This window comes from Melanostigma gelatinosum (assembly GCF_949748355.1).
Source record: "Melanostigma gelatinosum genome assembly, chromosome: 15".
NCBI lineage: Eukaryota > Metazoa > Chordata > Actinopteri > Perciformes > Zoarcidae > Melanostigma > Melanostigma gelatinosum.
The window spans coordinates 1,760,768-1,778,422 of NC_136648.1; the positions used below are offsets into that span (position 1 = coordinate 1,760,768).

A 17,655-nucleotide genomic window follows, 5' to 3' on the forward strand; every position below is an offset into this window, starting at 1 on the left:
TCTCCCTCGTCTGGTTGTGTCTTTGTTGTGTGTGTCCGCGGCTGAAAATAGTCCCAAACAAATTCCTTATTCATGTGAGTTTGAAAAACGTTTGACAAAGATTACAATTACTGAGGCTGTTAAAAGAAGCAACATGGCCGCCTGTGAGCCTGTGAGCCACAGACTTGTAAAAGTGAAATGGAAAATGAGAAAGAAGAAGCTCTCTGATGATGAACTGGCTCTGGAGCGCTCCGCCTCCCGTATGATAGTAACAGGACTGAACTTGTGGTCTGACACACTTCTCATCTGCTGTCACCGTTTAAATGAAGCGGAACAATCTCCCAGATCTGTTTCCATGACTGTGATTGGCTGCAGCCCTCCTGAGTATTTGTGGATAACGGATTCTTTGCAGCCTGTAACCCCGTATCTCTCCTCTCCTCATCCTCTCTTTGTCTCTGAAGAGGTTCTAATGGGTCGGCCCGTCAGCAGAGCGGGTCCTGCTTCCATGTCACCTGGTAAATGTCACGCCGTGGCCTCGACAAATCAGCACCACCTTCTACATTTCAGGCTTTTTAGTTGATGCCCTTTGAAATGCAGCAGCTGGATGAGGCTCGATGAGGACGGTCCATCAGCAGCACAACAGAAACCAGAAGCAGAGGCCAAAGCGGCAGCACTTTGGCAAGAAAACACTCTGTTTACGTCACGGGACTATGAAGTAAAAGACAGAAAACAGTCAGTATGAAAGGGTAGAAATGTTTCTCTCTTTATAGAAAACCAAAATAACTTTCATATGAAAGGCTTTGTAAGTTCTCTTACTTCCATCACTAGAAGAAGAAGAAGAAGAAGAAGAAGAAGAAGAAGAAGAAGAAGAAGAAGAAGAAGAAGAAGAAGAAGAAGAAGGAGAAGAAGGAGAAGGAGAAGAAGACTCAGTTTGCTTTCTTGCCTCCTTGTTTGGTTTCTGTGATCTCCGGCGTTTACTCTGGACGTGAGCCGGTGGATTTCCATCACTGTTGTTTCTTTCCTGTCCGGCTTGTCATGAACTTGATGAACTGATAGGACGGCTTTGGTTTCGAAAGCAGAAAGTCTGAAAACCGTCACATCCTCCGGATACGAAGCTGAAACAACTCTGTCGAGCACTCTCTGAGTCTGGATGGGTTTTAAGATAAGAAGACGATAAATAAACTTCTGATACTGTGTATATATATATATATATATATATATATATATATATATATATATATATATATATATATATATATATATATATTGTCCTGAGTTCTGAGTTGACTTTAAAGAAAAGGGGGACGAGAAATAGCTGCAAAAACCTCTCTGTCTCTCTGGGGATAGAGAGCGGAGCATGTCCACACGAGACACAACATTTCCTCCTGGAAACAGTCATTAGATTGAATTAGTTCAAGTGATCGAATTGGATTGTAGGTTTCTTTTATTCTAGGAGTTTTCTGCTGGATCAAACTATAAATAATTACGTAAATCATTAATATTATGTTTGGGGAGTGATAAGAAGAGGAGTATTGTTTTTGAAATGATCAGAAAGGCTCACAGGAGGTTTTGTTACGTAATCTTTTATGACTGTATTTTCTTTGTTTGTTGCAAACCTTGCTCTTATATTGCTAAGAGTAACAACCTAAGTAGCAACCTGGCAATGCCTTAGCTATATTCAGGCGGCAACCTCTGAAAAGTGCAGCTGATGCTTCACGTGTTAAAGCTGCATTCTCTCTAGTGTCCACCAGGGGCCGACTCCTCTGGTTGTACAGAGCCGTCAGTCTGTTTTAAATGCCTGTGGTTATTATCTACGCCCAACATTCATGTGAGTCACTCACAGGAGGACGGCTGGTGCAAAACCATATTTTTGACAATGTCAGCTGTGGAAAAGTCTGCTGCAGGTCTTTGCAGGTAATGTTTGGCATGAAGATTGCTTGGAAACTAAGCTTCTGGTTCCCTGTAGACTGTGGAGATGTGATCCTGCTCCTCGACTGACTGCTACTTAAAGACTGGAACTAACTTCCATTCTGTAATGAAACAAAACTGGTTGATTCCCAGTTTAAAGCAGAATTAATTCACATTGTGGTCACTGGGGGCAGCAGGACGAGCTGAGGACTCAACATTTACACATTATCACCTTGTAAAGTTGATATGCCGAACAGACGCATCAGCAAACACAGAGCAACGTCCTCATTAATGTGGAGCCATGTCAGCGTCCAGCTGATGATGGTCACTCTCCTTTTAGCTCTGGTTGGATCTCCACCGACTCCTCAGACTCTGTAACTTCCACTTTCTCTGCAGCACTTATAAATATGTTCAACAATAAATGTGCAGAAATCCAAACGTAACAATGAACTCCGGCTGACCTCACCATGAACCCTATCGGCCTTCAGTTCAGCGCCCACGCTGTAACTGGATTACACATCGGTGCCTCCTGAACCAGAAGCCGTTCAGCTCTGGATGCTGCCAGCCTCTCGTGGCTCCGTGCCCCTCCGTCTGAATGCACTGCAGCCCTCTCATCTTTCAAAGGCTCTGACTCCTCTCAATTAGCAGAGTCGCAAATTGTGTCGCCAAAAACACCCCGCTGTTTTCATACCAGCGAATCTGCCAGAGCAATTTATTCATAATACCAATTTATTAATGTTGTCTCTTGGGAACCAAACACAAACACAACCGAACGCCTTCCAACCGTTGCAGCTTCAGAGAGCTGCAGACATTCTACATCAGCTGTGAAGAAATAAAGGTCATTGTGTTCAGTCCAGGATCTACTTTGTGTGGAAAGCTCTGGACTGAGTTTGCCGTAATTTACGCAATGAATTTAGCAATTAGTGATTTTTCTCTGCAATGATGTTTGAAAATAGAAAACGTCAAAGAAAAATGAACGGCCGTCCGTACTTTGGGATGTAAATGAGCGGCTAGTGGCATGAAAAGCAACAGAAATGCATCTCATTAAAGGAGAATGAATGCATAAGTCCACATAGAGGACACAGAGAAGCGTCACATCTCTGAGGAGAGCGTGCGAACACTCACAACAGCTTCCAAATGTTTGGTCAAGTTAGTTTGCTGTGTTTTATGGTTTCATAAGAAAAGTCAATTCATGCTTATTCAGTCAACAAACGTTTATAACGCAGACTACACAACACAATGCATCTGAGTTCCAGCTTACCTCTCTGCATAACCTCATAGAAGCTGTTTGACTCGTGGTTTCCATGTGTTTCTGATAACTTTTGGATATAAACCTTAAATCAGTTTTCAGTGACGACACGTTGACAGTGTCTTAGTCCTGCAGACAGTAAAACGTTCTCACTTCCTGTCAAACAGAGCACGCCGTCTGCTGTTTAACAGCAAACACAAAGTCCAGTGTTGTGTCTTACAGAAGCACCGGTTGAGTCATGGGTCAGCTGTTGTGTGTTGTCTTTGTTGATGTCAAATGTTTGAGGTGACGCATCGTCTGGCCGTCGTATCGGACGTCCTCGCTCTTGGGTAGTGGAATGGCTGATTGTCTGAGGTATACAGTCTACAAAGCCTTCTTGGATTAGTATCTGCTCTGCTTCATCATTTCATTTCAGACTTGAAACTAGAGATTGAGACATAAACTCATGTTTACAATGTTTACTGAGGTAATAAATCAAGAGAGAAGTAGAGTCATTTTCTATAGACTTCTATACAACCAGAGGAGTCGCCCCCTGGTGGACACTAGAGAGAATGCAGCTTTAACACGTGAAGCTTTGGTCAATTAGTAGATTATTAAGTGAGCAGGATTGTGGTGTTTCTATTTAAAGATCATCAGGCGTGACGCAACATTCATGTCATGCGGTAGTTTACACCTCAACATGACAAACTGAAACTGTTTCTGAAAGCTCGCGTATGAACTACTCAGTGCTTATTCATTCAGAAGTGCTAAAAAAAGCAAAGATGACTAATGTCTGTTTGTTCACGGTAATTAAACCTCGATTTAACGGCTCACTATATTCATCTTAACATGACCAACTCTTCACTCATACATCCACCCACATGATGTAAATGTGCAAAAATAGCCACGGCTTTGATTGGGTGACGTTGTCAGGAAGTGTGTGTCAGCTGCACTCAGGCCACGATAGATCGGAGTGCTGAGCGGAAACTTCTTCTGAGCTAACGGCGGCGTCTTGTTTTTGTGTCACAGTGTAACGGGGCGGCTACAAGGGCACCAGGATGTAGATGAGTGTTAGTGCGGCACGTCGGTGGAATATCAGCGGCTCGACTCATTCGTCTCCATAAAACATTCAGATTAACGTGAAGTCCATTTTCTCCTCGGTTTGTCCGAACAGCTTTCTGATGATCCACTCGGCCTTGGTTTTCAGGATGGCTCGTGGAATATCAATGAGTGCGTTCATCTTAATCGAGTTAGAGTTTCAGCCGGAGCTGAGCTGGAGGACACGTGCGAATGAGAAAGTCCCTTCTGTTCATAATCTTGTTGGGTTTTTTCCACTCCATGGTCCTTCACTGACGGCCTTACAGCAGCATCTCTCTGATCGATCCACGCGGCAGCCATCTTGAGCAGGAGTGCACTCTGTACATGTAAGATAAGCTGCGATAAAGTGCACATCGTCAACCACAAATCAAAATGGACCCTGAGCGGAGCCGGGTGGATGCATTCGTCCTCTCTGTCATTTCAAAGGAGACTCGTCCCCAAACTGCAGTGACAGCCGGCTCTATCTTCCACTCCATCACAGGCTCCTGCCAATACTCCTTCCTCCCAACACGCCGCCGCCGCCGCCGCCCGGCCTCAGACACCCGCTGTGAGTCAGGAGACTTCAAGAGCTGTCGAGTGCTCGGTCTGCGTGCTTTCAAAGGAATCGTCATCTCGTCTCTGCATCTTTCATCACACGCTCTGCTGAATTTAAATGAGAAGCCCCCCCGCCTGGCAAGCTGGGTGTTTTTTTGTTGTTTTTTTGCGTTTTTGACTTGAAAAAAACAGCCGTATGCTTGGATTACTTGTTCACCTTTGACCTTTGCAACCTGTGGAAACCTTATGAACCTGCTGCACAGGAAGCTATGTTAAGCCCTGATTAATGAATGAATCAATGTGAACGCACGACACCGCAGTGAGCCAATTAAGTCCAACAACAGACGATATCAATCAGATTTCACGAAGTCAATAAACGCGGTGCACTGTGTCATGACCGGTGTTTGTCTCGTGTATTATCGTGACCGTGTTATGAAGAGAAATAAGGACTTTGTGTTCTCAGCTGTGTTTGCATGTCATCAATAATGTACAGCAGCTTTAACTACACATACAGAACATGTGCTCAGTGTCGGCACTGAGACAACGGGCGGCTGGAGGGTAGTTAACAGAGCTAGAGATGTGAAGAAAAACATAATTCCGGAAATCTGATTATAAAAATAGGCTTATCAATAACTAGATGTGTGAGATTCTCAGGGAAGCTGACACGGCTGTCACTATCACAGGTGATCATGCTAAAATATGGAACATGAGATGTCATGTGATGAAAATCCACATTCGACAGACATATGACTTTCAGACATGTTGCATGAAATATCAAATAATAAATCAAAGGGTTATGAAGACCAACAATTAGAAGATTGCATTTCTCCACCATGAGCTGCAGGCACTTTGCTGTTCTTGTCACAAGTGAGGCAATCCATTAAGCTATGCTAATGTTAGCATGCTTATTATATGTAGTCACAGTTTATGCAAGAAACCCTGTCGGCAGAAACTAAATGTTAGCATTGTACGTTTCTGCAAACGTTGAATGTCAACGTTTCTGAACAAAAAATATCTTTCATTTCAGCCTCGTATCACACGGCGCTAACGTTGTGAAACAATTGGTTATGTTTGAGCAAATGAACTACTTTGTTAAGGTTAGAAAAAAATCAGATTTGTGTTCAAAACGAAACGAAGCGACGCAACGAAGCGACGCAACGAAGCGACGCAACGAAGCGACGCAACGAAGCGACGCAACGAAGCGACGCAACGAAGCGACGCAACGAAGCGACGCAACGAAGCGACGCAACGAAGCGACGCAACGAAGCGACGCAACGAAACGACGCAACGAAGCGACGCAACGAAACGACGCAACGAAACGACGCAACGAAACGACGCAACGAAACGACGCAACGACGTAGCGCAACGACGTAGCGCAACGACGTAGCGCAACGACGTAGCGCAACGACGTAGCGCAACGACGTAGCGCAACGACGTAGCGCAACGACGTAGCGCAACGACGTAGCGCAACGACGTAGCGCAACGACGTAGCGCAACGACGTAGCGCAACGACGTAGCGCAACGACGTAGCGTGGTGTTTGTGTTCAGCCTGCGGTCACAAAAGGGTTAATCACATTTACACATCTTCTATCTGACACTGTAACACAGACCTCCTTCCCCTTTCTCACTTCTCTTCTGCATTTACATTCTTATGATTTCCTGATTGCTGTCTGCACCGAGTCATCCTTCATAACGTGATACTTAAGAGGAACTGCAAGACAAAGGCAGAATATATTCACACGCATGACGAGGCACAGGTGAGCTTTACTCAATGTCAGTATGAGCAAACATTTGCCATGGTGAAGATCTCGTTGCCGAATGCATAACTTCATCATTAAATACTTGCACTGGATTCAAATGTACTCAGTTCCTGGTTGACTGACAGTGAGGAGGAACCTGCAGACATTTCTGTCACCTTGAAATAACCACCAGAAGCCAGAGAGACGGGATTATTCGTCTGTGATGGGGTGAGAAATGGGAGTAGGGATATGTCTAATCACTGCTTTTCTGCTTTTTCCTGAAGCACAGTCCAACTCCAGTGAGAGTGCTGCAACCACTAGAGATTGATACAATCTGCACACATCACTTACAGATAGAGGCTCCTTTTGGCTACCAAAGCCACCCGAGTATTGTTTCAGGGAAGGTTTTTCTTTTCTCTTTGTCTTTGCTTTCAGCTCGGCTTTTGTCTCTCGTGTCAATCAATAGCGCTGCAGCTCTAAGCCCACCACCAGCAGCTCTGCCGTCCCACCGTCCTCCTTTCCATCTGTCGGCACAGATCCCTGAAGGGCCCACCCGGAGCCAGACGTGGTCCAACATCAATCAATATCTCCAACGGATCGCAGCCAAGCGACATTTCTGAGGAAGTTCTGGGAATAAAGCGAGCAGCTCTGATGGGAAATGTTTATCGGTTGATTTGCATGTTTTAGCTCATTAGCTGCAGATTGTGCACATCTTTGACATCACTATCGTCAGTTATTAGCTTCTCACTTCTCAGGCAGCAGTTGTTTTCTACTTAATGAGACACAGAATAGAACTCTTGCTGACACCAGATAATTACTGAAGCCGTGTTTGCACCAAGTACTTCCTGCTGATTCAATCCTGGGACTACTGTTCAAGGGACTAAAAGGTTCATTGCTGTCTGCGTTTCCATCGCGGTCCAAAGACCTGAGAACATGAGACAAATGAGTCCGCTGGTTCATTGCGACGACATTTACTCGCGATGCACGTTGGATGTAATGAACAGAATGCAGAGGAGGAACATGAAGCCAGAGCGTCGGTCACTCCACCCTGCTGTCTCTCTTTTCTACCGCTTGCTCCCTCGTTTCATCCTTTCATCTTCTTTAAAATGAGTCAAGAAGCCGACAGCTTCCTTGTTTATGAATGAAACGGTGCACGAGTTCAAGCAGCGGCGCCGTGCATGTTGGACCAATCCGCGACGGTCGTCCCTGCAAACCACACCCAGAGCGCTGCTGTACTTTCAGAAGGTATACTACCCGCAGACCAGGACCTTTCTGGGGGTAACACGTCCTCAGAACTGAATTTAGAAGCTTGTCCCTGCGGTCAAGACGTTCCTGGTCCACCAAGAAAGTTTCTGTGGTGGAAAAGGAGGCTGAAGATTTATAATAATACTTTATTTCCTGCCAAAGATACTTCTGCATAGTTTTTAGCCGTGACAGTGGTGCGGCTCTATGGCAACATCAGTCAGGTGGTCGGGTTATGATATGGTATGAGTTTGTTTTAAGACTCGTGTCCTCGGTCAATCAGAACTGAGGACACGAGCCCCCGGGGCTCCAGACCTGAGACCGTAACTCCTCAATGCTTTCTAGGGGATGTTTTCTGTGATGTTTATGATCCGCCTTACCGGCTAAATCTCGGTGCACAGGAAAACATAAAGCACCGCCGCTGGAATCGTCTTTATCGTTCCATAAATCTGCCGCATGAAGGGAGGGAAAGACTCCCTCAGACGTTTAGGAAGCGGCGAGACGTCTCATCGGCTGCTGCGGCCCACGCAAACATGTTGCACTTCCCTCCTTCACGTTACCAGTCCTTAGTTCCCAGTATGTCCGTCGTCCGTCGTATTCTTTCACATGTTTCAGCAAAGATCAGCAAAGTGGATTCACTTCATCTGACGTGTTTCCTCTGAAGGCCGAGACTCCTGCGAGGACGATGCACGATGATTCTCAGGATAGCAAATGAAGAAATCCAATTCAGTTTGTAAAGCTGCAGTTTTACCTCACGGTGAATCATTTGTGGGTTTTTTCCTGTTAGCAGCTTGTTTATGAGTAACTAGTGAACAAGAACAGCCTCCACGTCTGTAAAATGAGCCACACATGTAGCTGCATCCTGTCTTTAGTTCCTCGATCTTACAGGAAACAACCTCTTGATTCTAAATTGTGTGAACATTAAAAGAAACTTCAAAATGTCTAAATGAGCTGCACGTGAGTCATGTGACTTTTGTTTACAATCTACTGCCTGGTGTCTCCTCGAGACACGCTGAAGAACAGGAAGCTGCGCTTGTGACTTCAGAAGGAGCACTCAGCAGTGAGACCGCGTGGCTTCAGGCTGAGAACAAACACGTCGAGAGCAGACTCAGACGTCCACCGGCCTCGTCTCTCCTCCGATGGTCAGTCTGTCTGTGTGGCTAAACTGGCCCGCTCAGCGTCGCGGCTCAATGACCCGTGTCACCGGCCACAACAGTGAGACGGCGAGAGGGCGAGGACAGCCCTGCAGTCAGCGATGCTGGGTGGCAGACCAGACGAGGATACGGGGACAAAGTTGAGTCTGAACTCCAGCTAACCCCAAAAAAGAGCCGGGGGGGCAAGACACACATCATCCAGCACCATGCAGCTGACTGGACTCATGAGGACACGCAGCGTCTACAGACCTCTAATTGGTCTGTCTGGTGTACACTGGGTCAGCTGAGCAAGGAGCAAAGTGAGACATCCAGGCCTTCAAAGAACGGCAAGCTTGTTACGGGTTCATGTTCAAGCCCCAATTAGTTTATAGCTACAATAATTCAATTTAATTTATTCTGACTCTCAAATGAACAGATAAAATACAAGCTGTTCTATTTGATTATTTTTATGAAATAAAATATTAAATATTTTTCAAATTATATTAAATGTGACTACATTATTTTATTTTTATTCTTCCAAATGAATGGTATTCATTGTATTTAAAAAAATATTTATAGTACAAAGAATCTATGGTAAATACTACATAATAATACAAAATATATATTAGTAAAACCACAATTCATTTTAATTCTGCTTTAAGACCTTGGGGGTAGTGAACAATTATACATGAACTAATCCAACAGAAATATATTTTATATGGTTTAATTAATTCATTAAAACTTGTAAAACAAAATAATTTAGACATAATATTTGAAATAAAATGTTTAAATAATAATAATATATTTATTTTATATATATTTAAATAATTCAAACTTTTTGATTGTTAAGTAAACAAAATAAAAATAAATCTGAATATTTTTTTAAATATTATTTTCAAAAAACATTAAAACAATTCTAAATAAATAACAATTCTAAAGGATTATATATATTTTTTAGATAAGTAAATAAAAATGTTTTATTATACAATAAACAATACATTTAACAACAAGATTGAATAACAAACTCTTGTTTGTAACTATCCGCCTCCTCGCAGTCTCATGCTCTCACGCATCGTTTCAGACGAGCCCTTGAATACGTCGCACACTGAGGAAAAACAATAAGAAACAACCCGCTGAGAGATATTCTTGTAATTTCTCTCTCGTTGATGGGAGCTGACAGAACTGGGACTGCAGCTCGAGCGTGAAGAGGCCGCGCACCACGAGTCTACTCTGCTGTGCCATCTCATTCCTCTCACTCTCTCAAACGGCCTCACGACTGTTTGAGATTCACGCAAAGAGCCGCGCCCGAAACGTTTCCCAGTCCTTCGAGATGTAGCCGGAGAGGTGAAGACGGAGAGGAGGATGAACGGTGCTGCTGAAGGCCGTGACGTCAACATATTCATGCTGCTGAACAGAATAATGTTGTTTCTGCAGATCTGTCCAGCTGACCATTGGTTTCTACACATCTCCGCGTCCTCCACTTTCAACCTCATGCAGTATATGTTTGAAAATGCATGCAGCAGATGTTCTGGTCTTTGTTGCAGCTTTGTGCTCAGGAGCCTGCTGGGCTGAAACAAGATGGCTGCCGCCCACCTCACTGGTGAGAGAGCATGTTCAACAGCCAGCAGATACGACTGCGAACTTTAACTGGAGTTCATGCTGATCTATTATTCACACTGCATATTTGCTTCTGGAAATACCTGCAGTTAATAATTGATTCTTGTGTACAATATAATAAATACTTCCATGAAGTGTTGTGAGATCATGAGGCAGGAATGCCACGGGGCCCTTTTGTTTGTTTTACGGTAAACAGCCTGAAGCCTGGAGTTATTAGTTAACGATCCACAAGTGATACAAATGTTCCTGTTTTACGATCGGAGGTGTTGCTGTAGCTTGAAAAAGCCTCAACAATGCTCCATAATCTGTTCCTCTTTCATAGCAACTACTTTACAATAACAGGTTCCGGTTTTTCAGTCTGAAATCACATTGTTGGCTGTTCAAATCCCAAACTATGAGAATGTTCTCGCTGTCTGTTCAGCTTTTATGAAGAGATCTGACTCCTCCACAGACAGGAGGACAGGTCGGGGGAGGAAGTATGGCCGCATTGTGTCTTTGTCTATCGCCAAATGATTTCCAAATCCTCAAGGACGACCGGGTGAGCGAGTGAGTGGATTTGGGATTCGGCAGAGAGCAAGCTGAGATTGCCGAGTTCATTCCCGCCCCGCCGGGTACATATCGGATAACGTTGTCACTTCTGGTTGGCGCTGTAATTTCCTGAAAGACGAGGCGCGATGTGACAGATGGCGCTCATGGTGAAAGAGCTGCCGAGGACGAGGACGAGGACGAGGACGAGGACGAGGACGAGGACATGTTGCACCGCCGTCAAACCTGCGGCGGGACCGGAGCGGGCAGGGACGCGAGGGGGAGGGAGGAGGGAGGAGGGGGGAGGGGGCCAGCCGCCACTTCCACTTTCATTCTCGTGCACTTTAGCTGCAGAAACACCGGCTCATCAGACCCCGGGTCAAAGGCCGGAGTTCAGCATTTGTAAAATCATGTTTGTGCTTCTGTTGAAGCAAGAGCTGTCGTCGGGTCTGTTTCTCCAGATATTTGGCAGAGAAGAAAGTTCTCTCAACTACTCCTATGAGATCATGTATACATGTTGACGTACCTTTTTAATTCCATTTTCTGTGCAAGATTGGATTTTTTAATTGCATCAATGTGATGAAGTTTATTGCTTTGTCAGGGATGGAATTAACAGAATTAGACAAAAACAGCCATTTCATCCATAAAGACTCTGACCATGCAACAAATCATATTAATATCACAATATAAAGCTACATAAACAGTGATTGATTGTGTATCTGTACTTCCCATTGCTCAACCCAACTGGTATCTGGTTCTGTTATTATCTGAAGAGGTTTGGAGATCTCTTCTGCAACACAGTGCTGGATGAATATGATTGTATTTGTGCTGACAGTATTTTTACAATGTCTTTCTCAACACGATGTCCCGGTTATTCAGGATAACACACATTATGCAAGACAGAGAAGAACTCTGAATGAACGGTTTTAACTGGAAACAATTCCTACAAGATTCAGAAAAATAGTGGAAAATGTATTCGTATTTAAAGATATTGAACCTAAAAATATAGGAGCTGGCTTTTAAAAGATCCTGACTTGTGTAATTTTTGACCGTAATCATTCACACAGAGGACACGAGCTCAGTGGGACATGCTATGGCTCTGTGCTCCTTATAGCAACTATAAAAAGACTGACAGAGATCAACGGTGAGGCAGCAGACGACCATGTTGCTGGGAAATGAAAATTCCTGATGACGGTCACAGCGCCTCCATCGTCCCTGTAAAGCCCTCTGCTGCACCGTGGCTCCGCTTCAGCATAAACAGCACCGGAGTACACTTTTAGAAAGCCATTCATTACACAGTGTCACGCTTCCTCTGACATGAAGTCGAAACATGCCACTTCCTCATTCCCGGCATGCTGCAGTGACGGACACTGAACGCTCATCAAACAGAGGAAGTTCGGCCACGTAGAGTCTCCGTTTAAAAGTGTGAAACAGAAACTTCTTCTGGTTTCCCTGCAGCTCACGGACTCTTTATAGAATAAACACTTAATATTTATACGGCCACACCGCAGTGAGCCGCTCTGTTAAACAACATGAAACAGCTCCAAGGAAGTCACTTCCCCATTTCACACCCGAACTCATTCAACACCAACAGAAGGATCCGTCTCCTGCAGCAGCTCTTCCAGTGATATAACTATGAACGCATTGAGCCTCTTCTTACAGTGATCGTACTCGAGTATTCAACTGAGTGACCAGACAAATAGAAACAGCGAGTAAAGTCCAACTGTGAAACATTTTGTTGCCTCCGACTCTTTGCAGATGACTCAATGTTGTACGTGGTAAATGCAGTAGAAGTAGTTCCGTCAGCCGGCTCACATACAGCGTTGGTATTTGGCTCTAATGGCGGCACCCCGGCCAGATCACCTCCACAAAGATGCTTTGCATTCATGTGATACTCTGAGATGCTTTTCCCCACAAAAGCTGCATTTTAATTGGCAAAGAAATGCATAAATATTGTTCAAACAGCAACGACGCTTTTCCAAATTCCACTACATCTTGTACAACTTATCCATGTTGAAATCAGCAGGAGCAGACCCCGTTGAGTTGAATTGTCCACTTTCTCCTCCGCGGTAGTGACAGTAGCAGCAGCAGCGATGACTCAACCAGCAGCTGCACCTATTCCCCACCTTCCTCCACCCACTCGGCTGTATGTGCGCTACCAGCTGCAGCCTCCCGGTGTCCTGCTTCATCTCCGCTGCCGAACCTTAACGAGCCTCCGCCTGCATCACACGCGGGCTGATGGTTTAATTAAGATGGATGAAAGTGATCCTGTTGATCACATGACTCACTGGAGCGTCAACAAAGAGAGGTACATATTACAAAGATTTTGTAATATTTGACATCTTGGCACTGAGAGGACCACGGACAAAGAGGGGAGCTGCTGAGAGAGCTGGCATGGCTCACCCGCTCTCTCTCTTTCTGTCTGACAGAAGTATGTGGACGTCGCCCTCAACAGCCCTATAACCTCCTGTCCACATACTTTTGACCAAAGAACTAGCTGCGATGAAGGCTACAAAATGTGCACTTGAAACAAACACAGGACTTTCACCCAGGACACAGCTTGTGTCTCGCTTCAAAGTAAAAGTCAACATGGACTTGTTCTGTCACGTCAGTTCGATGGTCACGTGAGTCATTAGTCGGTCAAGTTAACTTTAACCACAATCTTTTTTCTAACCCGAACTAAGAAGTTTTGTTGCCTCTACCTAACTTCCTGTGAAGACGGAAGTTTATTTTGAAAAGACACTGTACATGAAATGAGCCGATTTTTACACGCCGACGTCCAGACAAACAACTCGCTAGTTAGTCGAGTTAACGTGAACCACTATCTTTTCCTAAATAGATTTGTTGCCTGTGACTAACTTCCTGTGAATACGGGAGTTTATTTTGAAAAGACAAAATACATTTAATGAGCAAATACTGACACGCTGTCCCTGACACGTCCAACACTTTCTCTATGGGTCCCTAGAGCGTCATAGGGTTGAAGGGCCACTGACCAAGAGATTCTCTCCCCTCAACACGCTCCATTAGCCCACGAGGGCCGACACGGCTGGTGCGTCTGGACCTTTAGACAGTGTATGTGTCAGACAGTATATGTGACAACCAACTCTCTGCCCTCCTCCCTGACACACACACACACACACACACAGTCATATCTGTCCGACACACACACCTTGAGCAGCCGTCGTAACTTCTTATCAGGTCGCTGTTTTCTCTCCGTCCAGCAGGATGAATGAGCGCACTGGATTTATGAGAGCCAATCAGCAGCCAGACGGGCAGGACGCGTTACTACAGCTCCTACAGCTCCTACAGCTAGCCACGGTGATCGTACAGCGCGGCTCACACGGAGACCACGGAGAGCTTTATGATTACGTTTGCGTGCTGTTAGTGAATTATTCTGTTCGTTACTCTTTATTAGTCTTGGAGGTCTCGTTTGCCTTTAAAAGATCGTAAGTAGAGTGACAGGAAACATGTGACGGCGGGTGAAGACATGTGACAAGCAAAAGTCACAGTCGCACGGCAGCCAATCAGAATGCGTCTTACATTACAATTGTTAAGGACTTTGTTCTTCTGTTTGGAAGAACCAAGTTATCAGCAAAATATTGGCACATAATGATTAAATGCTGCACTATGATGGGAGTTATGAAATCAGTGCCCGATGAGTATTATTGGTCGGCTACGAGTTAAAAGCACATTATTGATTATTAAAGGCAGAAAATATGTCCACTGCAATACAATCAAATAAAATGAATTATCGCAGACATACTGTAAACATTTCAGAGTGATTGTTGAGGACAGTGTGACTGTGTGAAATCAGATTATGGAAGAAGTGTTCTTATAATAATCAGCGAAATGTACCTAAGTATTAAAAGTACATGAGCTCAGCATGCAGAATGGCTCCACTTAAACTATTACCAGTGTAGACCAGCCTACTGATGTGTGATGCAGTAACATGTACGCAGCATTTAGATGAGTTGGTCACAGAGGGGCACATTTTAAACCCTAAAACGAGACATGGAACGATAAAAATGAATGATTCTTCAAGTTTATCGTGTGTTTAGTTTGTAAAATGTCAGTCTGCAAAGTAAATGTGTAGAAATAAAGCATCCAGTGGGAATACTCGAGGAAAGGAAAAGAAGTGAGTCGTGCATTAACTGACAGAAAAGATAAATAAACACATTTATTGTTGTATTTATATGATGGCGACACAAACATATGATTCATTTCCACTAAAAGATTAATGTTGAGTTCAGCAGAGAAACAAAAGGTCTCTGTGTGACCAGAGGAGCATCATCACACATCCTGCAGGTCAGCAGCACCGATAGGAGCCTTTACATTGACCTGAAATTGACTTGTATTCATAATTAATCAATCTGAATTATGGATAAGTCATTTAGTCGATAAAAGGACAGAAAATAGTGAACAAATATTCAGTTTTCAAAGATATCAAGGAGAGAAAAGCAGGAAACAGTTTTTTTTGCTTGATAATTGCCTTAAGGGTTAATTGATTGTCTGATTATAACGTGAATATTCATTTTCTTCACATCAACTAATCGATGAATCGACAACTTATTTCAGCACTAAACAGCATCACTTTAATTTACTGAGGGATATGTGAGCTCCATCACTGTGGCTCCATTCACACACACACACACACACACACACACACACACACACGCACACACACACACACACACGCACACACACACACACACACACACACACACACACACACACACACACACACACACAACCCAACCGACACAAAAAGCATTTTATTTCCATAATCAAGTTATTTTTCCTCAGACCACGAATTAAAACCCCACCATCCTCCTCCTCCTCTTCCTCTCCATCCTATTGACAGGCAAGGTGGCATCTCTCTCCCATCCACACCCTACTCCCAGTGCGCATGCGTGCCGCGGCAAACAAAGGACCAAGGCTTCCGACCGATGGAGGACGGCTAATAAAGTTTGACTCGATGCAGAAATAAAATCAATCCTGCAGCAGCAGTAAGGGAAGCGGAGTGAGAGGGTGAACTTATATGTGCACGCGGAGGTGGGGGGTTATTCAGGTACACCCCCAGTTCTTCACCCTCCTCCTCCCCCCCCCCCCCCCCCTCCTCCTCCTCCTCATCCCACACACGCTCCCCCATCTCCCTCTTCCATCCTCCATCCTCCACCTTCTTCTTCTTCTTCTCCTCAGTGCAATAAAACGGAAATATGAGATCAATAATTCATGTAAATCGTGACATAATCCGGTTGGAGACGCTGAATGTGTGTGGTCGCGTGCATGTGAGTGAGGCGTGTTGCACGCGGCCGAGCGGTGTCACACCTCCGCACAGACAAAGAGGTGAGGCGAGCAGAGGAGGCTCTGCTTGTTTCAACTGTAAATGATGAAGAAAATAAACGCTCCGCCGCTGCGTGAATTATAGAATAACACACCACGTCAGGGCAATCGATAAACGATAAAGAGCGCGTGAGAGGATGTGCACCACGCGCAGTCGAGGCACGCAATTTTTACCTCAATAAAAGTGAGAAAAAGCAAAAAATGTGTGTGTGAGGGTGAAGCGCGTGTTGCTCCAGACGGTACACACCCCTTTTAAAGCTCGTGCACATTTTTTTCTCGGCTGGAAAAAAGAGAGGATCGAAGAAGAATTCATTTTTTGGAATTGTAAAATGTTCTAATTCAGCTCCTTTAAAAAAACAAATCTATTTCCTCTTTTCTTTTTTGCGTGGAATCTCGCGGATCTTTTGTCTCTTGTGCTCTGGGCTCCACATGGACAGATGGAAAACAAGACAAAAGGAATGAAAAAAAAAAATGACAATAAAATATCCCAAAAGCATCCAAAGCGCTTTTAGTTGTTTTGGTAAATGAAAGGAGGAGGAGGAGGAGACCGGCGGCTCTTACCGTTCTCACCGAAGTTCCGACGCTCCCGCTGCTCTCCTCGCAGGGTTCAAGTCGCGGCTGCTGTAATTTTTTTTTGCGGCTTCTCCTGCGCGCCCAGCGGCTTGTGCCTGCTGCACGGCACGGCTCGGCTCGGCGAACCTCCGCCCGCGCGCACGTGCACGCGCGCTTGTTGTGCACGCACGCAAGCACACAGATGCACAATTTGCAATTTCTTTCTCACGAGGAGAGGCTGTTTCACTGAGTGTTTTTTCTTCAAATAACATCTCTTAAAGCGTTATGATGCGTGACGTTTGTTTTTAAACGATATGAATAGCAGCACTGCTTTACGGTAATTTATCACTGTAATATTCCACTCGAGTCTCATCATGTTCTCTCTAATATCCATCACAGCAGCTCTGTTTCCAAAGAGGAAGTTATCCTAAATGTCTCTTAAATCTCTTCTTCCTGCTGGATTTGTGTGATTAGTAAATAATTGCGCACTGGTGGAGAATGTGCATTTTTCCTCTGCGCATGTTTTCGTGTAAATACTGCTCCATCCTCTGTCTCGTTCCTCGTTGGTTGCCTCCGTGCGCCCCCTGCCCTCCGCTGCAGAGACGCGCTGCTTCTGTGGACCAGTCTCAGGGGACTTGTTGAAGAGCTGGACCGACTTGTTGATGCACAAATGAATGCACGCGACACCCCGAAGGCGGAAGGATATTTGATTAAAATGTGTGATCAGAGAAACAAAACGCCATTTGGCCTGCATAAA

The 17,655-nt window shown here is 44.7% G+C and overlaps 1 protein-coding gene across 1 annotated transcript in view; it reads right to left on the minus strand.

Annotated features, from left to right (window-relative positions):
* basp1 (brain abundant, membrane attached signal protein 1) overlaps nucleotides 1–17,002 on the minus strand; it is a 35,818-nt gene extending 18,816 nt beyond the window's left edge. Inside the window, exon 1 of the mRNA XM_079285466.1 lies at nucleotides 16,908–17,002. The gene's annotated coding sequence lies outside the window, so the exon portion shown is untranslated. The remainder of the gene's footprint in view (nucleotides 1–16,907) is intronic.
* Nucleotides 17,003–17,655: the final 653 nt, after the last annotated feature.